This window comes from Globicephala melas, chromosome 1 (genome assembly GCF_963455315.2).
Source record: "Globicephala melas chromosome 1, mGloMel1.2, whole genome shotgun sequence".
NCBI classification, from domain to species: Eukaryota; Metazoa; Chordata; class Mammalia; order Artiodactyla; family Delphinidae; genus Globicephala; species Globicephala melas.
The window spans coordinates 177,473,704-177,497,932 of NC_083314.1; the positions used below are offsets into that span (position 1 = coordinate 177,473,704).

The 24,229-nt window shown below is 42.8% G+C and overlaps 1 protein-coding gene and 1 pseudogene across 3 annotated transcripts in view; one reads left to right on the forward strand and one right to left on the reverse strand.

Annotated features, from left to right (window-relative positions):
• Positions 1-24,229, reverse strand: part of KAZN (kazrin, periplakin interacting protein) — a 1,133,578-nt gene that overhangs the window by 1,028,927 nt on the left and 80,422 nt on the right. The window lies entirely within an intron of this gene.
• LOC115867147 (mevalonate kinase pseudogene) lies at positions 1,525-22,345 on the forward strand (annotated as a pseudogene).

Sequence of the window (24,229 nt, forward strand, 5' to 3'; positions counted from 1 at the left end):
GAACACTCCCTAACACCACACACAAAAATAAGCTCAAAATGGATTAAAGACCTAAATGTAAGGCCAGACACCATAAAACTCTTAGAGGAAAACATAGGCAGAACACTCTATGACATAAATCACAGCAAGTTCCTTTTTGACCCACCTCCTAGAGAAATGGAAATAAAAAAAAAAAATAAACAAATGGGACCTAATGAAACTTCAAAGCTTTTGCACAGCAAAGGAAACCATAAACAAGACCAAAAGACAACCCTCAGAATGGGAGAAAATATTTGCAAATGGCATTGCATTTTAAATGTCCCACAGGAAGCTGGCCATCCACAATGAATCTATTTATAAACATAAAGACTCCTTTCATACGTCCATATGATTGCAGAATAGAAGAATGAAAACAGCAGCTCCCCATTTTTAGAGTACAAACTATGCTCTAGGGGTTGTGCTAAGTGCTTTAAGTGCATTATCTCATTTATGTCATACAAACACCCATGAGGTAGATACCATTGCCATTCCCATTTTATAGACGAGAACACTGACACGTCACAGCAGACAGACATACAGGTGGCCCCTAATGATCCCTGAGTCCTAGTGTTCATGCCCTGTGTCATCGTCTCCCCTTGAGTGGGTAGGAAGGACTTGGGACTCACTGTAATCAATAGAATTTGCAGAGGTGACAGGAAGTCACTTCCATGCTATGTTACTTAGGATTATAACTTCCATCTTGCTAGGAGACACTCTTTATTGACTCTTCCTTGCCAGCTTTGACAAAACAAACCATTGTACAGAGAGACCTATATCACAAGGAACTAGGGTGACCTCCAACTGACAGCCAGCAAGGAGCTGAGGCCCTCAATCCCATATTCTACAGGGGTCTCAATTCTGCCAACAACCATGTGAGTTGAAAGCAGATCCTTCCCCAGACAAGCCTCAGATGAGACCCCAGCCCCAGCTAATCCCTTCACTGCAGCCTGGGAGAGACCCTGAGCAGAAGACCCAACTCAGCAGAGACTGGATTCCTGCCCCCACAAGAACTGTGAGATGATAGATGTGTGCTATTTTAAGCCACTAAGCTGTGGTGGGGTTTTTTATGCAGCAATAAAGAACTCACACAGGCATGGATAAGTTAAACGATTTGCCCAAGGTCACTTAGCGATGGGTGGCTTAACTAGGTCTGAACATGGAGAGTTTATCTTCTAAATCTGATCTGGGACAGTCACAGAGTTCAAACCTCTGAGCTCCTTCCCAGTCTGACAGACGGACACGTGTAGTTTTTCCTTGAAGATTTCTTTTAATGGGAATGCTGCACCTGCCCTTGTTTTCTCATCTGAGGTCCATGACACTACGGACCCGTGAATCCACCCACAGGAGCATCATGATTCAGCAGCAACACCCAGAACTTAAGTCAAAAGATCTAAACCTAAAAATCCCCATCATCCTTCCTCCTACCCCTTCCTAAAGCTCAACGTGTCGGCAATTTGCTTAACCTCACCTTGCTCTTTGGGAACACGGCACACTCACAGTAAGACCATGGACATGGGAACTGAACAAGATTTTACAGGTAAAGCATTTAGCCCAGTGGTACCTGGTATATGAATAATTGGTATCTTTATCCAAAAGATTCAGTTCAAGTTCTATTTCTTAGAGTTCTGTTTATAAACAATCCTGGCCCTTCCTCTGGACTCCAGACCTACATACCCACTGTCTATACAATGAGTTTATTTGTATATCTCTTTGGAACCTCAGCTCCAAACATACACTCTTCATCTCCCCAGACACCCTGCCCAATAATCCGGCCCCCCTTCAATGCTCCCCTTTCCTCTGGGGAAACACTCTCCATCTTGTTACCCCAGCTGGAACCTGAGAGTCAACCCTGACACCCATGCATCCTGCCTCAGCCAATCCATTATCAAGTCCTCGTGGTTTTCTCCTTCACTCCCCCAGAACCTATTTTACTATTTCTCTAACTAGTTCTCAACCACCATCAGTTTGGCCTTGTGCCTGGACTCTTGCAAGAGCTGCCGAGCACTCCACATCCTGGCTACTCACTCTACTATCTTCTCTGCTCTGCAGTAATTACGTTTGTTGCTGTTTTAAAGTGAAATTTTTATTCAAGTACATTATGCACAAAATGATCATAAGGGTACAGCTTCCTGAGCATCCACCAAGTGAACATACCCACAAAGGCACCCAGATCAAGAAGCAGATCACCCCCAGATCCCCTAGGAAACCCCCACTGTGCCTCTTCCAGCCAGCCACACCCTCCTCGTAGTATTCCGTTATCTGAATATATATCATCTATTTCTTTCTTTTCCTGGATAGATACTTGGGTTGTTTCCAGCTTAGTGCGAATCTGAATAGTGCTGGTATTTACACTGTGCTTTTTTGGAACAATGTAAATGCTCTGGTATTTACATATATGCATTTTGGCAAACATATGCAGGCATTTCTGATGGGTGTGTCTACACACAGGAGCAGAAGTGCCGGGTCATAGTGTGGGAATATGTTCAACGTTTGTAGACACTGCCGAATAGTTTTCCAAAATAGTTGTACCAACTTACACTCCTACCAGCAGCGTCTCATGGCTCTGGTTACTGCACATTCTTTTTTTGAAATTAATTTTTCTTGGAGTATAGTTGATTTACAATGCTGTGTTAGTTTCTGCTGTACAGCAAAGTGAATCACTTATACATATACATATATCCACTCTTTATTACATTCTATTCCCATATAGGTCATTACAGAGTCTTGAGTAGACTTCCCTGTGCTATACAGTGGGTTCTTATTAGTTATCTATTTTATATATAGTAGTGTGTATGTGTCAATCCCAATCTCCCAATTTATCCCTACCCCCCCTTTCCCCCTTGCTAACCATAGTTTGTTTTCTACATCTGTGACTCTATTTCTGTTTTGTAAATAGGTTCATCTGCACATTCTTTTCCGTGACAGATACCCTCTGCCATTTGCAATGTAGCCATTCTGATAGGGGTAGGATTGTAGATCATTGTGCTTTTAATTCACATTTCTCTGATTCTTAATAATGCTGAACATTTTTCATATGGTTTTACAGCTATTTAGATGTTCTCTTTTGTAAGCGAATGTTATAATCCTTTGCTCACGGGCTTCCCTGGTGGCGCAGTGGTGGAGAGTCCGCCTGCCGATGCAGGGGACACGGGTTCGTGCCCCGGTCCGGGAAGATCCCACATGCTGCGGAGCGGCTAGGCCTGTGAGCCATGGCTGCTGGGCCTGCGCGTCCCGGAGCCTGTTCCCCGCCATGGGAGAGGTCACAAGGCCCTGCCTTTTAATTATTGATTTGTAAGGGTCTTTATATGTTATGGAAATGAGTCCTTTGGCAAATATATGCATTGCAAACATCTTCTTTCATCTCATGGACTGTGTTTTCACTCCCTGTGTGGTATCTGTTGAAGAACAGAAGCTCTTAATTTTAACAGAGTCCAATCTACCCATTTTATATTCTTGCTGGTTGAAGCTTTGTGTACCCTACTTAAAATGATTTTGCCCATCCCCAAATCATGAAGCTGTTCTCCCACATTTTCTTCTAGGAGAGTTTTGAGTTTTGGGGGTTTTTTGTTTTGTTTTTGCTTGCATTGCCTTTCTTAATTAGGTCTACAATCCACCTGTCATCTTTTTTTCACGTGAATCATCCAACTGACCCCGCAACATTCATTTCAAAAAATCATTCCACCACCATATTACAGTGTCACCTATAGGTCAAGTGACTGTATATGTGCGAGTCTAGTTCTGGGTTCTCTGTTTTGTTCCATTGGTCTTTTTTGTCCATCCAGGTGTCAGTACTACACTGTCTTAATTACTATAGGTTTTAATAGGTCTTGGTATGTAGTAGTATAAGCCCTTTACCTATTTTTGCTTCTTCTAGATTGCCTTAACTAATCTTAGCCCTTTCCATTTTCATACAGAGTTTTAGAATCATCTCATCAATTTCTACCCCCAAAAAGGTGAGGGGTTTTGACTGAGACTGCATTGAATCTATAGATGTAGGAAAAGTTGACGTCTTTACAGTACTGCATATTCTGATCCACAAACATGATAAAATTTTTGTAGTATAGTTGATTTACAATGTTGTGTTAATTCCTGCTGTACAGCAAAGTGACTCAGTTATACTTATATACACATCCTTTTTTATGTGCTTTTCCATTATGGTTTATCTCAGGACATTGAATATAGTTCCCTGTACTATACAGTAAGACCTTGTTGTCCATCCATTCTAAATGTAATAATTTGCATCTACTAACATCAAATTCCCACTCCATTCCTCCCCCACACTCCCTCCCCCTTGGCAACAACTAGTCTGCTCTCCATGTCTGTGAGTCTGTTTCTGCTTCATAGATAGGTTCATTTGTGTCATATTTTAGATTCTACATACAAGTGACATCATACAGTATTTGTCTTTCTCTTTCTGACTTACTTCACTTAGTATGATAATCTCTAGGTCCATCCATGTTGCTGCAAATGGCATAATTTCATTCTTTTTTATGGCTGAATAGTATTCCACTGTATATATGTACCACATCTTCTTTGTCCATTCATCTGTCGATGGACATTTAGGTTGCTTCCATGTCTTGGCTATTGTGAATAATGCTGCCATGAACATAGGGGTGCATGTATCTTTTTCAATTATAGTTTTGTCAGGATATATGCCCAGGGATGGGAATCACTGGATCATATGGTAATTCTATTTTTCGTTTTCTGAGGAACCTCCATACTGTTCTCCATAGTGGCTGCACCAGCCTACATTCCCACTGGCAGTATAGGAGGATTCCCTTTTCTCCACACCCTCTCCAGCATTTTAAAACAAATTTTTTATAGTGCCCTTGTATCCAATAACCTTGCCAAGTTTGTATATTAGTTCTAATAATTTGTGGGTAGATTCTTTTGGATTTTCTACATAGACAATCGTTTTCACCTGCAAATAGTAACAGGTCTTCTTTTTCCTAATCACCATGATTTTTATTTCTTTTTCTATCCTTATGACACTATCTAGGACTTACAAAAAGTAGTTATGAGGGAAATCCTTATTTTATTCCTAGTCTCAAAGGGAAAGGCTTTCACTATTTCACCATGAAGTATGATACCTGCTGTACGTTTCCTGAGGATCGTTACTGTAGGCAGTGAGTGCTGTTCTATTCCCAGGAAGCATGTTCTTTTCTAAAAGAAAATTCAGTTATGTCACTCCCTCCTTTGAAGTTCTCACTGTGCCCACGACTGAGTCCCTCCCCTTAGAAATGTTGTGTCCCTGGCCCTCGACTCTTCAATCTCAATTACCTTCAGTTTCTTGAGCACACCACACTCCCATCACCAGAGTTCCTTTGTAGGTGCTCTGCCCCCTGCCTTGAGGCATTCTCTTTACATGTCCTTCTCCTTGTTAAAACTTACTCCTCCTTCAGACCTCCGCTGGAGGGCCATCTCCTCAGGGACTTCTTCCCTGGCCACTGCCCCCCAGACCAGATCAGGCTATTTGGGGATAAGCAGAACTCATAGAACTATCTGTCTTTCCTTCACAGCTCTCACCTCCCCTAGACTCTCCACACTGTAAACTTCCTAGGAACAAAGACTATTTGTTTTGACACAGTCGTGTCCTCTCTTATCATCACAGGGTCCAGTTCAGTGTCCAGCTCCAAGTGACTTGGTGTTCAGTGAGTATTTGTTGAACGAATGAATGAACGAACCAACTCAGACAATTCATATTAATCTCTTTTGGTCTTAGTTCCCACAACTGTAAAATGATGAGCTTTGTGTCTTCTAATTTTGACATTTTCTGATTCTCGTTGGACAGTAGCATGGTCGTAAAAGATATGGGTTAACTTTTGATGGATGTGACCATTCTTCTCTCCTTTACTGGTTTTGTTAGCTTTGTTGAATTTGAAAACATAAAAGCTAGTTGGTGTGCTTTTGTGACTGTGACCATCAGTACTGTGAGCTCACCTTAGCCTCGTTGGAGGCAGATGGCAGACTCTGTCCACAGGGGAGCCCTGCTATCAGAAAATGGAATGTCCTGGATCAGAGCTTCATAGAACACGTGGGTCTCACTTTCTGGAAACAAATTAAAGTTAAGTGGGGCTTCCCTGGTGGCACAGTGGTTGAGAGTCCATCTGCCGATGCAGGGGACACGGGTTTGTGCCCCGGTCTGGGAGGATCCCACATGCCATGGAGTGGCTGGGCCCACGAGCCATGGCCGTTGAGTCTGCGCGTCCGGGGCAAAAAAAAGAAAAAAAATTAAAGTTAACTGCCCTGCCACGGGGTTTCCCTGGTTACTTCAGAAACCAAGTCCTTCCCAATGCCATCCAGGAAGAGCTCTCTTCGACCTGGAATGGAGTCACTTTTTTTATATAGATTTATTTTTTTTATTTATCTATCTATCTATCTGTCTATTTCTTTATTTATTTATGGCTGCTGTCCATTGCTGCGCGTGGACTTTCTCTAGTTGCAGCAAGGGGTGGGGGGCTACTCTTCATTGCGGTGTGTGGGCTTCTCATTACGGTGGCTTCTCCTGTTGCGGATCATGGGCTCTAGGCGTGTGGGCTCAGCAGTTGTGGTGCATGGGCTTAGTTGCTCTGCGGCATGTGGGATCCTCCCGGACCAGGGATCAAACCCGTGTCTCCTGCACTGGCAGGCGGATTCTTAACCGCTGCGCCACCAGCGAAGTCCCTGGAATGGAGTCATTTTATGGATAAGATTCAGGCTGAACTTCAGACAAATTAGGTGAATGTTTACAACACAAAAAGAATCATTTGTAAAATAAAATGGTTCTCAGCTTTAAATTCTCCCATTCTTTTAGTAAAGGGATTTATGTAAAACTGTGACTCCATTAAAAAGAAAAAAAAGTCATTTGTACCTATCAGTTCAATTTCTCTGTAAAGAGAGATACATCCACACGAAGAACCCAAATGTTCTCGAGTGGCCCCATGCCCTTCCCTTGCCCTCACAGTTACTCCCTATTACTTTATTCTGCTTTACTGCTCTTGTAATCTAATCACTTTCAAAAATTACCATGTTTATATTTGGTCCTTTATTTTGTTTTTACTTGCCTAACCCAACAAAAGTGAAGGCTCTATGAGGACCAGGACTTGTCTGTTCTGTCCAGCACCTAACACAGTGTTCGGATGAGAGTAGACACTTGATACACACTCATTCAAAGAGTGACCAGATCGGGAATTCCCTGACAGTCCAGTGGTTAGAACTCTGTGCTTCCACTGCAGGGGGCAGAGGTTTGAACCCTGGCCAGGGAACTAAGATCCCACAAGCTATAAAATAGATAACTAATAAGGACCTACTGTATAGCCCAGGGAACTCTAGTCAATACCGTATAATGGCCTATACGGGAAAGGAATCTAAAAAAGAGTTAAGATATACATATACATATATATATATATATATATATATATATATATATATATAGTAAATCAACTATACTCCAATAAAATTTTTTTTAAAAAAAGATCCCGCAAGCTGTGCGGAACAACCAAAAAAAAAAGAAATGACCACATCACCATACCAACTACCAATCAATTTACCTTTAGAAACAGAAACGATAATGCCAGGTTAGAGATAATTCATCAAGTGGAAATGTTTATTTATTATGTAATAATTAATCTATCTCTAAACTAAACATTGAATAAGTTAATGTTGACTAAAGCTTTTTTTTTTTTTTAAGTTCCTTCCCTTCCTTTCTTTAGGAAATCTGGTAATCTGGAAATTCCTTTAACTGACTCTGTGTATCAATCAGCCTAAGATAAGATTTGCTGCAGTAACAAACAGCCCCCACATCACAGGCACTTACAAGCACAAGGATATGATTCTCATTTACGTCACATGTCACCCCTAGCTCAACAACAGCTCCATCCCACACTGTTCAATCTGAGACCCAGGCTGGCACAGCCTTCATTTGGGACACTGGCCCCTAAAGCTTGTTCTCTGACGTGGCACAAGTTACTTCTACTCACGTTGCCTTGACCAAAGCAAATCACATGGTCAGGCCTGACATCACTGGAGCAGAGGAGCACCTCAGGAAGGGAACTATAATATTTGGTAGACCTGTTACAGACCCTATCACACTGTGGTTTCAGCTTTGGGAGCTGAGGAGAGAGAGAATGATGGAGAACTCCAGGTCCAAACTCAAAAAGAAAAATAAATAAAAACCATTCTCATTTGACCCTTGAAAACCACCTGAGGACCACACTCTGCCAGTTCTGAACTTATACAGAAGTACAGAGGAGATGAGCTGATTTTTCTCCTCCTACATGCTCAGGAGAAGGCCTCTGATGACCATTTTGCCCACCTCCAATCAGGAGGCAGCATCAGCAAAGTAACTGCTCATTACTTCCCTGTTCTTCACCTTCCCCAAGAGCTCAGAGTCCTTCCTGGAGGTTTTCCTTTTACCTACTTGGACAATTTGTCTCTAATAGAGAGGCATAATTCTGGAAACTGCAATCTTTTAATTCCCAGCGACGTTATCTTAAGGCAGGTTGATTTGGCTGACAGCAGTCAGCTTTCAGGAATAACCTTTCAGTGAAAGGTATGCTTCGGAGCCACCACTTTCAGGAAATCACCTCTCCCCTCCTACGTCTCACCACTGAAGGGAAGAGAATTTCTTTTCAGAGACTAAGAATTGATACCCAAAGAGGAGAGTAAAGATAGGAGAGTTTTGAGACTCCCAATGTCAGGCTGTGTACATTGGAATGGCAGAGGCGACTTGGGAAGAGAATAACCTTGGTGAGAAAAAAAGATTCTCAAATTCGGCGGTATTTATGGATCTCCTACTGTGTACAGTGACGTGCTGTACTGTGCCCTAGAAACAGTTATAGAGGACACAACCCAAGTATTTGGGGGTGTCTACAGCCTACTAGAGAGACAACAAATATTTTCCATGGAGTGTAGAAAGTGGGCTTGTTCTGAAACAAAAGTCAAGCCTGGGACTATTGGGATGTCATCCTATAGGTGCTAAATTCATAGATAAGAATGAAGAGAAGTTGTCTGGGGAGAGTAGGAGTTAGCTGGTTGGTAGTAGGGAGGGTGGATATAACGGGAAAAAGGCATCCAGGAGGAGAGGACAGCCTGAGTAAAGCACAGAGGGGTGGGGATGAGATACACTGCTATCCGTGCCCATGGTTCACGTTGGTTGGGGCTGAGAGTACACACAGGGAAAAAAAAACTGGAAAGAGAAACAAGTCAACCATGGTATTTGCTGAAGGAAATTGGGGGAGGGGAGTTCCCAGAAGAGAAATAGCCCCACTGTCCCAGGTGTAAACAATTAGCCATCACCTTTTCTCAGCCAAACCCCAAGAACAACTAGAGTAAGAAACAGGGCTTCCTTGGTGGCGCAGTGGTTGAGAGTCTGCCTGCCGATGCAGGGGACGCGGGTTCGTGCCCCGGTCCGGGAGGATCCCCATGCCGCGGAGCGGTTGGGCCCATGGGCCGTGGCCGCTGAGCCTGCGCGTCCGGAGCCTGTGCTCTGCGGCGGGAGGGGCCACAGTGGTGAGAAGCCCGCGTACCGCAAAAAAAAAAAAAAAAAAAAAAGCAACAGCTGACCTCTCAGAAAGTACAGGGGGAAAGAATATTTGCTCCACATTAAACACAACAAAATTCATCTCCCTCAGATGCCCAGTTGTATCCTGCTACTAGCAGGATCAAATGGTCCATTCCAAAATAAAATGTGGTACCACTATGGTTTTCCACCTTTCCAGGTACATGCTGTCAGAGGTTGAAGAAACTCCTGTTCTGTGACATCATGAAAACAGAATTTCCTGCCATGGTTTGCTGGAGCCGGCTCTTACCAGATTGTAATTATTACGTGTCCAAGAATTCTGTGAGCCCATAGTTAAACATAATGATATAAACTTGCAGTTTAAGAAATTACATCAAAACAAAGGTAATACATACTCAAAGTGTATTACTTCCTAACTATTTTACTACATGTTACTGTTATCTTTGTTCTCGAGGTTATTTATCAATACATTTATTTTATCTGCGTGGTAAAAATGCAATTTCCTGGGCTTCCCTGGTGGCACAGTGGTTGAGAGTCCGCCTGCCGATGCAGGGGACACGGCTTCGTGCCCCGGGTCTGGAAGATCCCATGTGCCGCGGAGCGCCTAGGCCGCTGAGCCATGGCCGCTGAGCCTGCGCGTCCAGAGCCTATGCTCCGCAACGGGAGAGGCCACAACAGTCCGAGGCCCGCATACCGCAAAAAAAAAAAAAAAAAATGCAATTTCCTGACCCCATGTTCAGCAACGTCACACTGGTAGCATAAAATCCATCACAGTGAGAGTATTTACAGCATGGAAATTGGCAAATGTTACCATTCAGGCCCTCCTCCTCCCTTATCCCCACCACTTCTCCCACCAAGAGCTGGTAACATTTACCAGCACACCAGTGATTTCATAGGATGCGTTAAATAAGCACGTTAACTAGTCTTCCCTGTTCTTGCTTCTTTACTCCCTCCCCTCCCCCATATACCATGAACACATGTATAGACACAAACCACATCTACCTGAGTCTCCCTTGTTCACCGGCACAACTTTACTCTGGAACGCACTCTGCTCTTCCCCCTTTCTTCATGAATAAACTCCAGGATGTACAATTCAAACCCTATGTTGCTGAGCTTCCAGTAGTAACTGTACTTCAGTTTTCCCATCTGTAAAATGGGAGGGTTAGATAGGAAAATCTCAAAGGTACTATAAAGCATTGGAAACCCTTCGTTTTAATATACTACCCCCCAAAACACTTCATAGCATCAAAGTAGTTAAAATCTTCTTTTACTGAGAATAAGGCAGATGCCAACTTTGCCCTCACTGCCCAACTCTACCACGCCTATGGAATCTTAGGTGAGCTACCCAACCATTCTCTGCCTCAGTTTCCACCCTGGTGAATTCATCACTGTCATTGCCATTACACTGTCCTCAGCACAGTCCACTGACTCACCTCAATTTTGAAGTTAACAGTATTACTCATTTTAAAGACTTTAAAATGAAAGGATCAGAAAAGCAGCAAAAATATACACGAAATGCTAATTAAATGGGTGGTAATTATTTCTGAAATGTGATTTACCTTAAATGCAATAAAATCAACATTAAACAGATGAACAGAAATTGTAAATAACCATTTAGCAGAATGGGCGTTAACTCTTTGAAAGAACCTGCTACCCTAAAAGGGCACATACAAGCAAAACTGTACATTCACTCAAGCTGAAAAATATACATATGGACCTATGGTTCAAAGGCTGAAGCAAGCAGGTACCTCTGAGCCATCCCCTGGATTAAGGTAACTCCACTTCTGAAGAAAGTTCCATGCGTAGAGGTACTATATACTTATTGTCCAAACCATGACACTGGGGAGGGAAATAACACGCTCACACTGGAATAAGTATAAACCAGCACAGTCCCAGGCAAACCTGAAGGTAAGGTCCTAGCACCTCTAAGCTATCCTCTAGTGCTTTGGTCTGAAACCAAAACTTATTCTAAGCCATGAGCCTGGAATAAAGCACTAGTAATTCAAACAAGAAAATTCACTACCTGAAGAAAGGAAATGCCCCCAATGAGGCAACCCAACTAGAAAAGGCATGAATTGTGTCTACTTGTGATGCTGTTAACATACTCTGATTTTACTCTTATTCAGAGAAGAATCCAAGTTTGTGTTGTGTGAAACATATATAATTTGGAGCCTTTGAAGGGAAAAGAATTTAAAATTACAAATTCAAATGAGATTAACAGTAAATATTTGTTTAGAACGAAAAAAGAAATCATAATAATTACAAACATTCTCAAAAGCTGGCAAATAACACAAAGTCATAAAAATCTGAAAAATGACATGATAATACTGTTATCAACTAACTTCCTAACATACCTCCATAATCATTTCATCCTATAGAGTGTGACTACGTTCTCTTTGACTAACTCCACATTTGATAGTAGTCTTATACTATTTTCATAATGAGAACACAAAAATAACACAATCTGTCCTACAAAAGAGCTGCTCCAAAAAATGTTGGTAGATTCAAGATGGCTGTGAATTTTTGTCACTCCTCCCATTGGGTGGACTCTATTTTCCCTCCCCTTGAATCAGGACGCAGCAAAAATTTACACTGTTTTCCAATCCAGGCCTAAAGAAAACTGGCAGTTCCTGCTTCCTTCCTCCAGGGACTTCCCACTTGGAAACCAGGGACTTCCCACTTGGAACCCAGGCGGCATACTGTGAGGAAGGTCAGGTAGCCAGTTGGAGAGGTCCACATGGGGAGAACCAAGGCTGAGCTCCCATCTGATGGCCAGCCCCAATATCAGATAAATGAGACTACTCTGGACCTTCCAGCCATCTCAATAACCCAGCCAACATCTCATGAAGCAGTATAACCATCCGATCAAACCACAGAACTGTGAGGAATAATAATTGTTTTAAGTCACCAAGTCTCTGAATGGTTTATTATTTAGCAATAATAGTTTTCTTTCCAAAATTTTATTATGAAAATATTCAAACATACAAGTTGAAAGGACTGTAAACACTCATATACCCTCCTCTTTGATTCCAGAATTAACATTTTACTATACTTGCTTTATCACATATCTATCTGTTTGTCCATCCATCTCCCTATTTTTTACACACTTCAAAGTTGCAGACATCAGTACACTTTACTCCCAACACTTCAGTATGCATGTCATTAACTTGAGTTAAGGGCTTGCTTTTTTCTTTTGAGGTAAAATGTACGTAAAATGAAATACACAAATCTTAAGTTTACCATCCTGAGTTTTGACAAATGCACACATCTGTGAAACCCAAACCCCTAACAAGATATAGAACATTACCAACACTCAGAAAGTTCCCTCCAGTCCCTTCTCATCAATCCCTGGCCCCACTTCTCCAGAGCTGTGCCCCCACAACTCTTTGAACTTTTTTTCTACCACAGATGAGCTTCAGCAGTCCAGAGCGCGATAAACAGCAAATCATACAGTACATTTTCCTTTGCATCTGGCTTTTTTTCACTCAGAATGTTTATGAGATTTATTCACATTGTTGTCTGCATCAGGGATGTGTTTCCTCTTAGTACTGAGAAGCATTCCTTTGTATAAATACACCACAATTTGTTTATCCATTCTCTTGTTGATGGACACCTGAGCTGTTTCCAATTTGTGGCTGTTATGAAAAAAGCTTCCATAAACATTCCTACTCAAGTCTTTTTGTAGACACATGTTTTCATTTTACTTAAGTGGATACCTAAGAGTGGAATTTCTGGGTCAAAGAGTAGATGCATGCTTAGTTTTATAAGAAACTTCCAAGGCCTTCATCTGAAGTGAACTTTGTTTTTTATTAATGATAGTTTAGAAAAGTTCCTTTCAGCTTCACATCTCATTATTGGCAATGTCATATCTGTAATGCCCTCTCTGTAGTTTCTCATTTGAGTGGTTTTTCTTACCAGGGAAAAGCCTCAGATGGTTCCAGTCATTTGATCTGGCTAGGCATGCCCTGCTTAGGGCTGGCCCAGCTCTGCCAGGTCCTCTCCAAGGATGGTGGCCAAAGTGGTCATGAAGTCTAGGTCAGCCATACTGGCCTCTAAGCAGGCAGTGTTGCCTTCTAATCCTTCTCCTTGGAATCAAAGATGAGTCTAGGTGCTTGATGAGTTCACCAGCGGTCTATGGTTACTGGGTGACTTAAACTTTTATTTCTTTACTAGTATCTCCCCCTGGAGCCCCTGTCTTCCCAACTACAATGTAAGCTTCCCTGAGAAGAGAATCTTGCTTCTCCTATTCACTGCTTCATCCTAACCACTTAAAATAGTGCCCAGAATAGAGTAGGAACTGAATAAACAAAGAAATGGATGAATGAATGAATGGCTGGTCTCATTTCTACTTTGTAACCCAACCCTGAAGAACTGCTTCTATATTGACCTACAGCTATGTACACTGATGCCTGAAGCCTCTGCAGAGCAGTTAGCATACCTGGTCTAGGTGATATGTCTTTCTCTGATTCCACCTGAGGAATGAGAGCCCCTCTAGGTCAGGTACTTCATCTAGTTTAGCAGTATGACCTCACAATACCCAGAAATGTGCTTTGCACATAGTAGATACTCAAGAAATATCAACTTGATCTCTGCTTACCACATATACTAAGGGCTCTTCACCTGGGGACCCCCAAATTGCAGGAGTAGCCTTAATTCCTGATGTTGTCTGCAAAATGTTTTCATAAGTATACTTTTTAGGGTAGGGAGTTTAACACATTCTCAAAGGGGCTGGTGACCCAAAACATGCTAAGAATCACTGCAGTAGATTTTGACAAAAGCTACTTTTGCTTTCTTTTATGAATAAAGGACTTCTGGCAGAGCCTGGCTACATGCTTACCAAGCCCATTTCCTTGCCATTTTAGCCACACAGCTGGACTGCATTTCCCAGCCTTCCTTGAAATTAGAGACCATATGACTGAGTTCTAGCCAATGGAATGTAGGGAGAAGTGAGGTCCCAACTTCCTGACTTGAGCCCTGAAACCTCCTGGGTGATGCTCCATGTGCTTTCTCTTCTTTCACTGTCTGCACATCCAAGGGATCCAGGGAGGTCCTAGAAAGGATTTCCTTGGAGTGAGCAGAGCCATAAGATGAAAGAAGCCCAGGCCCTGCATGACCACTGGGAAAGCTGCCTGTTGAACACCTATTTGGACTCTTGATTTAAGCAAGAAATAAAATCTTCATGTGTTAAAGAACCATGACTTTGGAGCTGTATGTCACAGCAGCTAGCATTACTCACCCTGACTAATACAGCATCGAAAGGCATTTTTGTCTCTAGTATTTCCTGCTGAAATATGAATAATTTGGCAGTCTGGTCTTTCTCCCCCCATACAAGAAACAACAATGTCCTTTCTTGTCAAATGCTTATGACTGTGACATTGCAATCTGGACTACATTGATACAAAAGTCAATGTAATTCTGCCTGCTGAGTGCCCAAGCACCCTTCTGTTGAGAGAAATCCCTCAGGAGATAGCAAGCAGGGGCACACCTAAGGCTGTGGAAGAACACTTCCTTTCTTCTACAGGTCAGTGGGCGATAGTCCTCTCCTGGCTTCCTAGCAGTTGTGGCATGGGTATGTGACCTAAGCTTGGTCAACTGACTGCTCTCAGGGTTGAGGAAAAAACCAAAGGGACATTAATCACAGGGCTGTAGCAGATTCACAAGTCCCATGACATGGCAGCATGAGTCTGCATGGGGAGAAACCCAGTGTCCCAGCAGTGCTGTCCAGATGTGAGGGCCCCAGTGGCCCACACTTTCTTCCTCTGTGGTGTACTGGTTCTACCTTCCTCCTTGGCTCGTTTTCCTCAGCTTGGATCTCCAGCCTTCTGCAAGCCAGTTGATAGCCTTCCAACACATTCCTTTTCTGCTTAACCGCAGTTGATTTCTATCGTTCGCAACCAAGAACCTTGACTGCTGTACACCCCCAACTGAGTCACTGAATCCTCCAGTCAACCAAAAACAGGAGGAGATGAATGCAGTTCAATACAAGAAACACAGCCTTGAGACACTTTTTCCTCCTCTCTGATACAACTTCCTACTGACCAACACCATTTTGCAAAATATGTTTTCTTATTTTAAAAGCAAGATTTGTTCATGGCAGCACATTAGAACATGTGACTATTACAATGAAAATTTTAATTACTCCTAACCTCATCAAACCAGAAATAACCTATTATATTTCTTACAAGCTTTCTTCCTAACACAAATTTATAAAAGAAAAAAAATACAATTATAGTACCTTTTACAGTTTTATAATTTTATATCATGATAAATTTTCCATATTATTGTTTTATTCAACAAATATTTATTGTATGGCAAGGATGTGGAGAAACTGGGAACACTCATACATTGCTGCTGGGAATATAAAATGGTCTGGCCACTTTGGAAAACAGTTTGATATTTCCCAAAAGTTGAAACAGAGTTACCGTATAACCTAAGAATTCCACTCCTAAAAATATATTCCAAGAGAAATAAAAACACATGTCCATACAAAAACTTGTACATGAATGTTCATAGCAGCATCATTCATATTAGCCAAAAAGCAGAAACAATGCGATATTATTTGGCAATAAAAAGGAATGAAATACTGATTTATGGTACCACACAGATGAACCTTGAACGCATTATGCTAACTGAAAGAAGCTAGTCACAAAGGATCACACATTGAATCATCCCACTTATATTAAATGTCCAGGATAGGCAAATCTATAGAGACAAAAAGCAGATTAGTTGCCTAGAACTTGGCAGTTAAAGGGAAATGGGGAGTAACTCTTATTAATGGATATAGGGTTTCATTCTGGAGTGAGGAAAATGTTCTAAAAGTGATTACTGACTATAACTATGAATATGCTAAAAACTGTTGTATTCTTTAAACGGGTAAATTGTATGGTGTATGAATTAGATCTCAATGAGACTTTTACCAAAAAAAGTTTATTGTAGGCTTATTATATGCCATGCGTTGTGGTGGTCATTGTGCATAAAAATAAGACAGACTCTATCCCTTCCTAGTATTTCCATATATATATATATATATATATATATATATTTTTTTTTTTTTTTGCAGTACGCGGGCCTCTCACTGTTGTGGCCTCTCCCGTTGCGGAGCACAGGCTCCAGACGCGCAGGCTCAGCGGCCATGGCTCACAGGCCCAGCCGCTCCGTGGCATGTGGGATCTTCCCGGACTGGGGCACGAACCCGTGTCCCCTGCATCGGCAGGCGGACTCCCAACCACTGCGCCACCAGGGAAGCCCTCCACCACAATTATGTAACAAACTCAATAGTTGAAAGGTTAGACTGCTTCCACACTGGGATGAACATCCTTGCAAAATTATATTTCTCCACCTCTCTCATTCCTTTCTTAGAAGACATTTCAAGAAGTGGAATTATTTAGGTAAACGATGAAGTTATGAATGCTCAAGCTGCTCTGACATGCTTCCATCCTTGACATGTGAGAGAAATGCTGCCATTTCTGTTGATGAGCCCAGTGAAGAACAGCCCATTGCCCATTTTCTTGAGGCTTACTGGGCTACCTGATATATATAGCAGGCAGCCCAGGACAAGTCATTTCTACCATCACTCCCAAAATTTACTGAGGCTGGACCAAGCTTGAGTTGATAAGTATAAGAGTGTCCCTCTCCTTGCCACTCCCATCTTCTGCCCCCATGTCTTAGATCCACACTCCCCTTGACGTTTTGAAAAGGAAAGAAAGGGTCCAAAAATGAAAATATGTTGCTTTTGAAATAAAAAATGAAAAGGCATGAGTTTTGTAAGGGCTGAGAGAAAGGATAAATGAGTGTGCCAAGGTGCCAAGAGAAGAAAAGAAGGTACCCATGAGATGGGCAATCCAAAACAGCCTGCCCTTAGCGGAAGCACATGCACAGTCACCTAAGCAGAGCCCAAGGCTCTCTCCCTTAACAGGAGTCAGCCCTGGTTCACTGGAGTCCCTCTAGGCTTTGGGTCTTTGCACAGTAACAACTGAGGTCAATCAGTTATTAACGCTTCCTCTAATTATTCTCCAAGACATGGGAATTCACAGTAAAGTGGTAACCTAGCAAAGCAGGGTGACAGCTCTCTGCCTCTGTGTGTGACAACAGCCAAGCTGCTTTCATTCTCAAGGTCATTCTTCTGATTTGTAAAATAAGAATGTCCTACCCAACAATGTTTAAGACAGGGATATTTGGGTCAGCAATAATGATGACACAGTCACAAATGCAACGTGTCACAGCATCTCCCAGTGTCTGTAAAAGCCTCCAGAGTTACTGTATCCTTTCACGTGGGCCCACTCTGGACCACAGGGCTAGCAGTGGAGACTCTTAGCTGCCCTGCCTCCCTCCTTCTCCGTACATGGGAGGTGAGCATTCTCATGTGCTATAAACAAGACCTCTTGCTTTGTCACAGGTTCAAGTTCACTCTGTCTTTCAACAGATTCCCTCTCCTCACTGTTCTGCTTAGTACAACTTTGCATTTGACAGAGCTCCGTAATTGCAGGAATGTGTAGAATGTTTACTCTGGCTGATTTAAATAGGGCTGCAAATCGTCTGACATTCCTCCCCTTAAGAGATGGAGAGCTGTGTCCCTCCCCTTGAATCTGGGCAGGTTTCTGACTGCTGACACCAGTAGAGTATAGCTAACATGACACTATGGGACTTTTAAGGCCAGGACCCTCTTTCTCAACCTTTTTTATTCATTATTTTCCCCCTAGAAAGCCTTTTTAGACATTTTCTCCTACTTGCATTTCCAACTCCATAATATTTTAATTCCACAAATATAGTTCTTGTACTGTATGTATATCTGTGTTTTTTTTACACAAAAAATAATGTTTTGCACACCTTTTCATGAATCAACTTTCGACCCCAGAAAGCAATATCACCTCTGTTGAAAATGCTTGGACTAGGCCATAAAAGGCCAGGTAGCTTCCCATGGATTCTCTTGGAACTCTACTCTTGGAGCTTTTAGGTGCTATGTATTAAGTGTATATATAGTATATATAAAGACTACCCAGCAGCTGCCATGCTAGACAGACCATCTGGAAATACAACATATACAGAAAGATGCCCCATAAGCTCAGCTATTCCAACCATCAGTCATGGGAGTCTTCCCAGCCCAGGCTCCAGACATGTGAGTAAAGAATCCTTCAAGAGGACCCCAGCTCCAGCTGCTGTCTGACTGTAATCACATTAGAGATACCAAGCCAGATTTGCCCAGACTAGCCAATCCCCAGAACCAGAGAGATAATAACACAATTTGATCACTTTGCTCTCACATGGTTTATTACCCAACAGATAGCCAGAACACTTAAAATGTACCAAAAGCTAGCCTAAGAATTCCACACTTATTCATTCATTTTATCCTCACAATATCCTATGAAGTAAGTATATACATTTCACAGATGGATTCAATTCTGGCAACTCATCCAAGAAGAACCGTAGGACTGCACTTTGCTTGGGAGCTACTGCTCCATGGCTTCTTCTAGCTGTAACGTTTTTTGGTTCTTCTACCCATCATAATACCTGTTTATACATTCTTTTATTCAACAAGCATTTATTAGTCATCACAAGCTAGGTACCATGCTAAGCATTAAGGATAACAAAATTAGTTAAAAGTCATAGCTCCTATACTCATGGAGACTGCAATCTAACAGAGAGATAAAAATGTTATCAATTCAGTTTGATAAAAATTACGGTAAGTGTAAGGCCAGAATGCTATGGATACAAGTGGAGACCCAAACCAGAAGAGGGGCAGGGGGAGGACAGGGAAGCCTTTCTTGGAAAGAGTGGCCTTTGGAAAGAGTTTTAAGAGAGAAGAGACACATGAAGGGTCTGAGATGGTAGTATAGGAAAACCCTGAGCTCACCTCCTCCAACAGACACACTGAATCTACACCTACATGTAGAACAATTCCTCCAGAAGAAAACCTGAAGACTGACTGAATAGCTACTGCCTGTAGAAGGACCACATAGAAATGTGTAGGAAAGACAGAGAATGGTATCCACAGGAACCCCACTTCTGACTCAGTGACCGACAGTAAGGAGCGATATTGCTGAGGAGCTAAACTCAGACTCACCCACACTGGGACACTGAGAAAACAGCAGTTTAAAGGGCACCTAGACTAGAGGGGAAATAAATCCATTTACTAACCTTAGAGCTTCTGCCAAATGGGCAAGGAGCCTTCTCCAGGATTGGAGGTACCAGTGAGCACCATTGTTTGCGTCCCTCCAGGACTTCCCTTGGCCCACACCCACTCCAGCTCCAGCCTTCTGCCAAAGTGGCCTCAGGCACGGTGCCCCTAAGGGACTTCCCCTGGCACAGGCCCATTTCGGCCCCAGCCATACTGTCAAAGCCACCAGTTACAAGCAGTCTATACAGGGGACACTTCCTTACAAGGCCACTCCTTCAAGACCAGGAGAGTAGCTTTTTTGCCTAATTTACAGAAACATAAAATGAAGGTCAAACAAAATGAGAGGGCAGAGAAATATGCACTCTACATAGGAGCATCTAGATATAAAAAGTAAATATTATCAGAAATAAAGGGAGAAATTGATAACACAATAATAGTAGGGGACTTTAATACTCCACTTACATCAATGGATAGATTATCCAGACAGAAAATCAATAAGCAAACACTGGCCTTAAACAACACATTATATTAGATGGACTCCCTCTCTCCCTCCCTCCCTCCCTCCCTCCCTTCCTCTCTCTCTCTCTCTCTCTCTCTCTCCCTACATATATATATATATATATACACACATATATATATATATATAACATTCCATTTAAAAGCTGCAGAATACATGTTCTTTTCAAATGCACATGGAACATTCTCCAGAATAGATCACAGGCTAGGCCACAAAACAAGTCACCATAAATTTAAGAAGATTGAAATCTTCTCAAGCACCTCTTCCTACCACAATAGTATGAAGAGAAAAAAAAAGAAAATTGTAGGCCAATATCCCTGATGAATATAGATGCAAAAGTTCTCATCAAAATATTTGCAAACCAAATTCAACAATACATTAAAAGGATCATACGTCATGATCAAGTGGGATTCATTCAAGGGATGCAAGAATGTTTTGACATCCATAAATAAATCAATGTGATACACCACATTAACAAAACAAAGGATAACAATCATATGACCACCCCAATAGATACAGAAAAGGGATCTGACAAATTTCAACATACATTTATGATTTAAAAAAACTCTCAGCAAGCAGGTATATAGAGAACAGAACTGAACCTAATAAAGGCCGTATATGACAAACCCACAACTAATATAATAGTCAATGCTGAAAAGCTGAAAGCTTTTCCTCTAAGATCAGGAACAAGAAGACAAGGACGCCCACTCTCACCACTTTTATTAAACCTAGTATTGGAAGTCCTAGCCACAGCAATTAGGTATGAAAAAGAAATAAAAGGCATACAAATTGGAAAGGAAGAAGTAAAACTGTCACTATTTGCAGATGATGTGATACTACATATAGAAAACCCCAAAGGTTTCACAAAAAACAATGAACTATCAGAAAGAGAAATTAAGAAAACAACCCCAGTCTTACCCCCCGCCGCCCGCGAGCTTGGGGATGGAGTCCTGGAGCAACTCGGGCTCGGGAGCAGAGGGCCTGTGGCGACAGGACTCCCAGGAGCCATGTTGTCAGAAGTCCGCTAGTGTCTGCTCCGGGGAAAGTCATCCTTCATGGAGAGCATGCCGTGGTCCATGGCAAGGTAGCACTGGCTGTGGCCTTGAACTTGAGAACATTCCTCTGGCTTCAGCCCCTCAGCAATGGGAAAGTGGGCCTCAACTTACCCAACATTGGCATCAAGCGGGCCTGGGATGTGGCCAAGCTTCAGATGCTGGACACCAGCTTTCTGAAGCAAGGTGACATCACAGCACTCACCCCGGAGCAAGTGGAGAAGCTGAAGGAGATGGCGGGCTTCCCCAAGGACTGTGCCGACCACGAGCACGTGGCTGTCCTGTCCTTCCTTTACTCGTACCTGTCCATCTGCCAGAGTCAGAGAGCCCTGCCCAGCCTGGATGTCACCATGTGGTCACAGCTGCCCACCGGGGCCAGCCTCGGCTCCAGTGCCACCTACTCCATGTGTTTGGCGGCTGCCCTCCTGACAGCGAGCAAGGAGATCCCAAACCCGCTGAAGGATGGCGAGGCCGCCAGCAGGTGGACTGAGGAGAACTTGGAACTAATTAACAAGTGGTCTTTCCAGTGGGGGAGGGTGATTCACGGGAACCCCTCCGGAGTGGACAAAGCTGTCAGCACCTGGGGAGGAATGCTCTGATACCAGCAAGGGAAGATTTCATCCTTAAAGAGGCCACCAGCTCTGAAGATCCTGCTGATCAACACCAGAGTCCCTCAGAGCACCAAGGTCCTGGTGGCCGGCATCAGGAGCAGGCTGCTGAAGTTCCCAGAGATCATGGCTCCCTTCCTGACCTTCATAGACGCCACTTCCCTGGAATGCTAGCGGGTGCTGGGGTAGATGGCAGTGGCCCCAGCCCCAGAGCGCTACCTCGTGCTGGAGGAGCTCATTGACATGAACCAGCACCATCTGAATGCCCTCGGTGTGGGCCATGCCTCGCTGGACCGGTTGTGCCAGGTGACCATGGCCCACAGACTGCATAGCAAGCTCACTGGCACAGATGGCAGGGGCTGTGGCATCACACTTCTCAGGCCATATCTGGAGCATCCAGAGGTGGAGGCCATGAAGCAGATGCTGACCAGCTGTGGGTTTGACTGCTGGGAAAACAGCATCGGTGCCCCTGGTGTCTCCATCCACATGGCCGCCTCCCTGGATGCCCCTGTCCGGCAAGCCCTGGATGGCCTCTGAGATGAAACCACCCCACCACGAAGCCCCTTCTCAGATTATTCTAGGCACTGGAGTTGGCCTCTGTGCCGGCCAGTGGGCACCCAGCTCCTGATGTTGACTGGGAGGCCCCCAGCCCCTCTGTGATGCCCCTCCCACTGGCCATGCCCCCAGTCCCTGGAGTGAGTCAGGCAGCCCAGAAGCCATGTCTGTGTTCTACAACATTCTCTTGAGCCATGTGGAGTCCTCTGAGACTCAAGGGTCTCTTTCTTGTCCTCCCTGAAGCACCCACAGACCCACAAATTCCCTGGCAGAGCTGCTTGGATCCCAGATGCAGGGGTCTGGTTCCCAGAGCAGCGGGCCTTCTCCCTCCCTCCACCTCTGCTCACCTCCCCCAGGAAGCCTTCCCAGGCTGTTCTCTCCAGCTAGACTGTGGGTCCCCCTAGGGGGTGTCTGGGTGGTGGTCTTTGTCTTCTACCCTGCAGCCCAAGGGTTGGCCTACATCTAGAAGGGTGGATGTGCAGTTTCTTCCGGTCTGAACCCAAGGGGTTTGCAGAAAAGATGGCAAAGGGGGAATAAAAATATCTTGAGTTAAAAAAAAGATAAGAAAAGAAAAGAAAACAACCCCATTTACAATTGCATCAAAAATAATAAAATACCTAGGTATAAATTTAACCATGTACTCTGAAAACTGTAAGACACTGGGGAAAGAAATAGAAAACAACACAAATAAATGAAAAGATGCACTGTGCTCAAGGATTTAAATAATCAGTATTGTTAAAATGTCCATTGTATCCAAAGCAATCTACAGATTCAAGAAATCCCTATCAAAATACCAATGGCATTTTTCACAGAACTATAAAAAATAATTCTAAAATTGGTATAGAACCATGAAAGACCCTGAATAGCCAAAGCAATCTTGAAAAGGAACAAAGCTGGAGATATCATGCTCCCAGACATAAAATTATACTACAAAGTTAAAGTAATCAAAACAGTATGGTACTGACACTAAAATAGACACATAGATGGAACTTCCATCAAACAGAGAGTCCAGAAATAAACCTATGTTCATATGGTCAATTAATCAATGACAAAGGAAGCAAGAATACACAATGAGGAAAAGACAGTCTATTCAATAAATGCTGTTGGGAAAATTAGACAACTATATGCAAAAGAATGAAACTAGACTACTTTCTTATGCCATATACAAAACTAAATTCAAAATGGATTAAAGACTTAAATGTAAGGCCTGAAACCATAAAACTCCTTGAAGAAAACAAGTAACCTTGTAAAACAGGGTTTTGTTTTGACATCAGTCTTAGCAATACTTTTTTGGATATGTCTCCTCAGGAAAGGGCAACAAAAGCAAAATAAACAAGGGGGACTACATTAAACTAGAAAGCTTTTTCACAGTGGGAAAAAAACACCAACCAAATGAAAAGGCAACATACCAAATGGGAGAAGATACAAACTATATCTGCAAACTATACATCCACTAAGGGATTGATATCCAAAATATATAAAGAACTCATACAACTCAATAGCAAAAAACCCCAAACAATCCAATTAAAAAGTGGGCAGAAGATCTGAATAGGCATTTTCCCAAAGAAGACATACAGAGGTCCAAAAGTTATGTAAAAAGTTGCTCAACATCACTAATCATCAGGGAAATACAAGTCAAAGCCACAGTGAGATATCACCTCATACCTGTTAGAATGGCTATTATCAAAAAGACAAGAAGCAACAAGTGTTGGTGAGGATGTGGAGAAAAGGGAACCCTCATGGCTGGTTGGTGGGAATGTAAATTGGTGCAGCCACTATGGAAAATATTATAGAGATTCTTCAAGAAATTAAAACTAGAACTATAATATAATACAGCAATTTCACTTCTGGGTATTTATCCAAAGA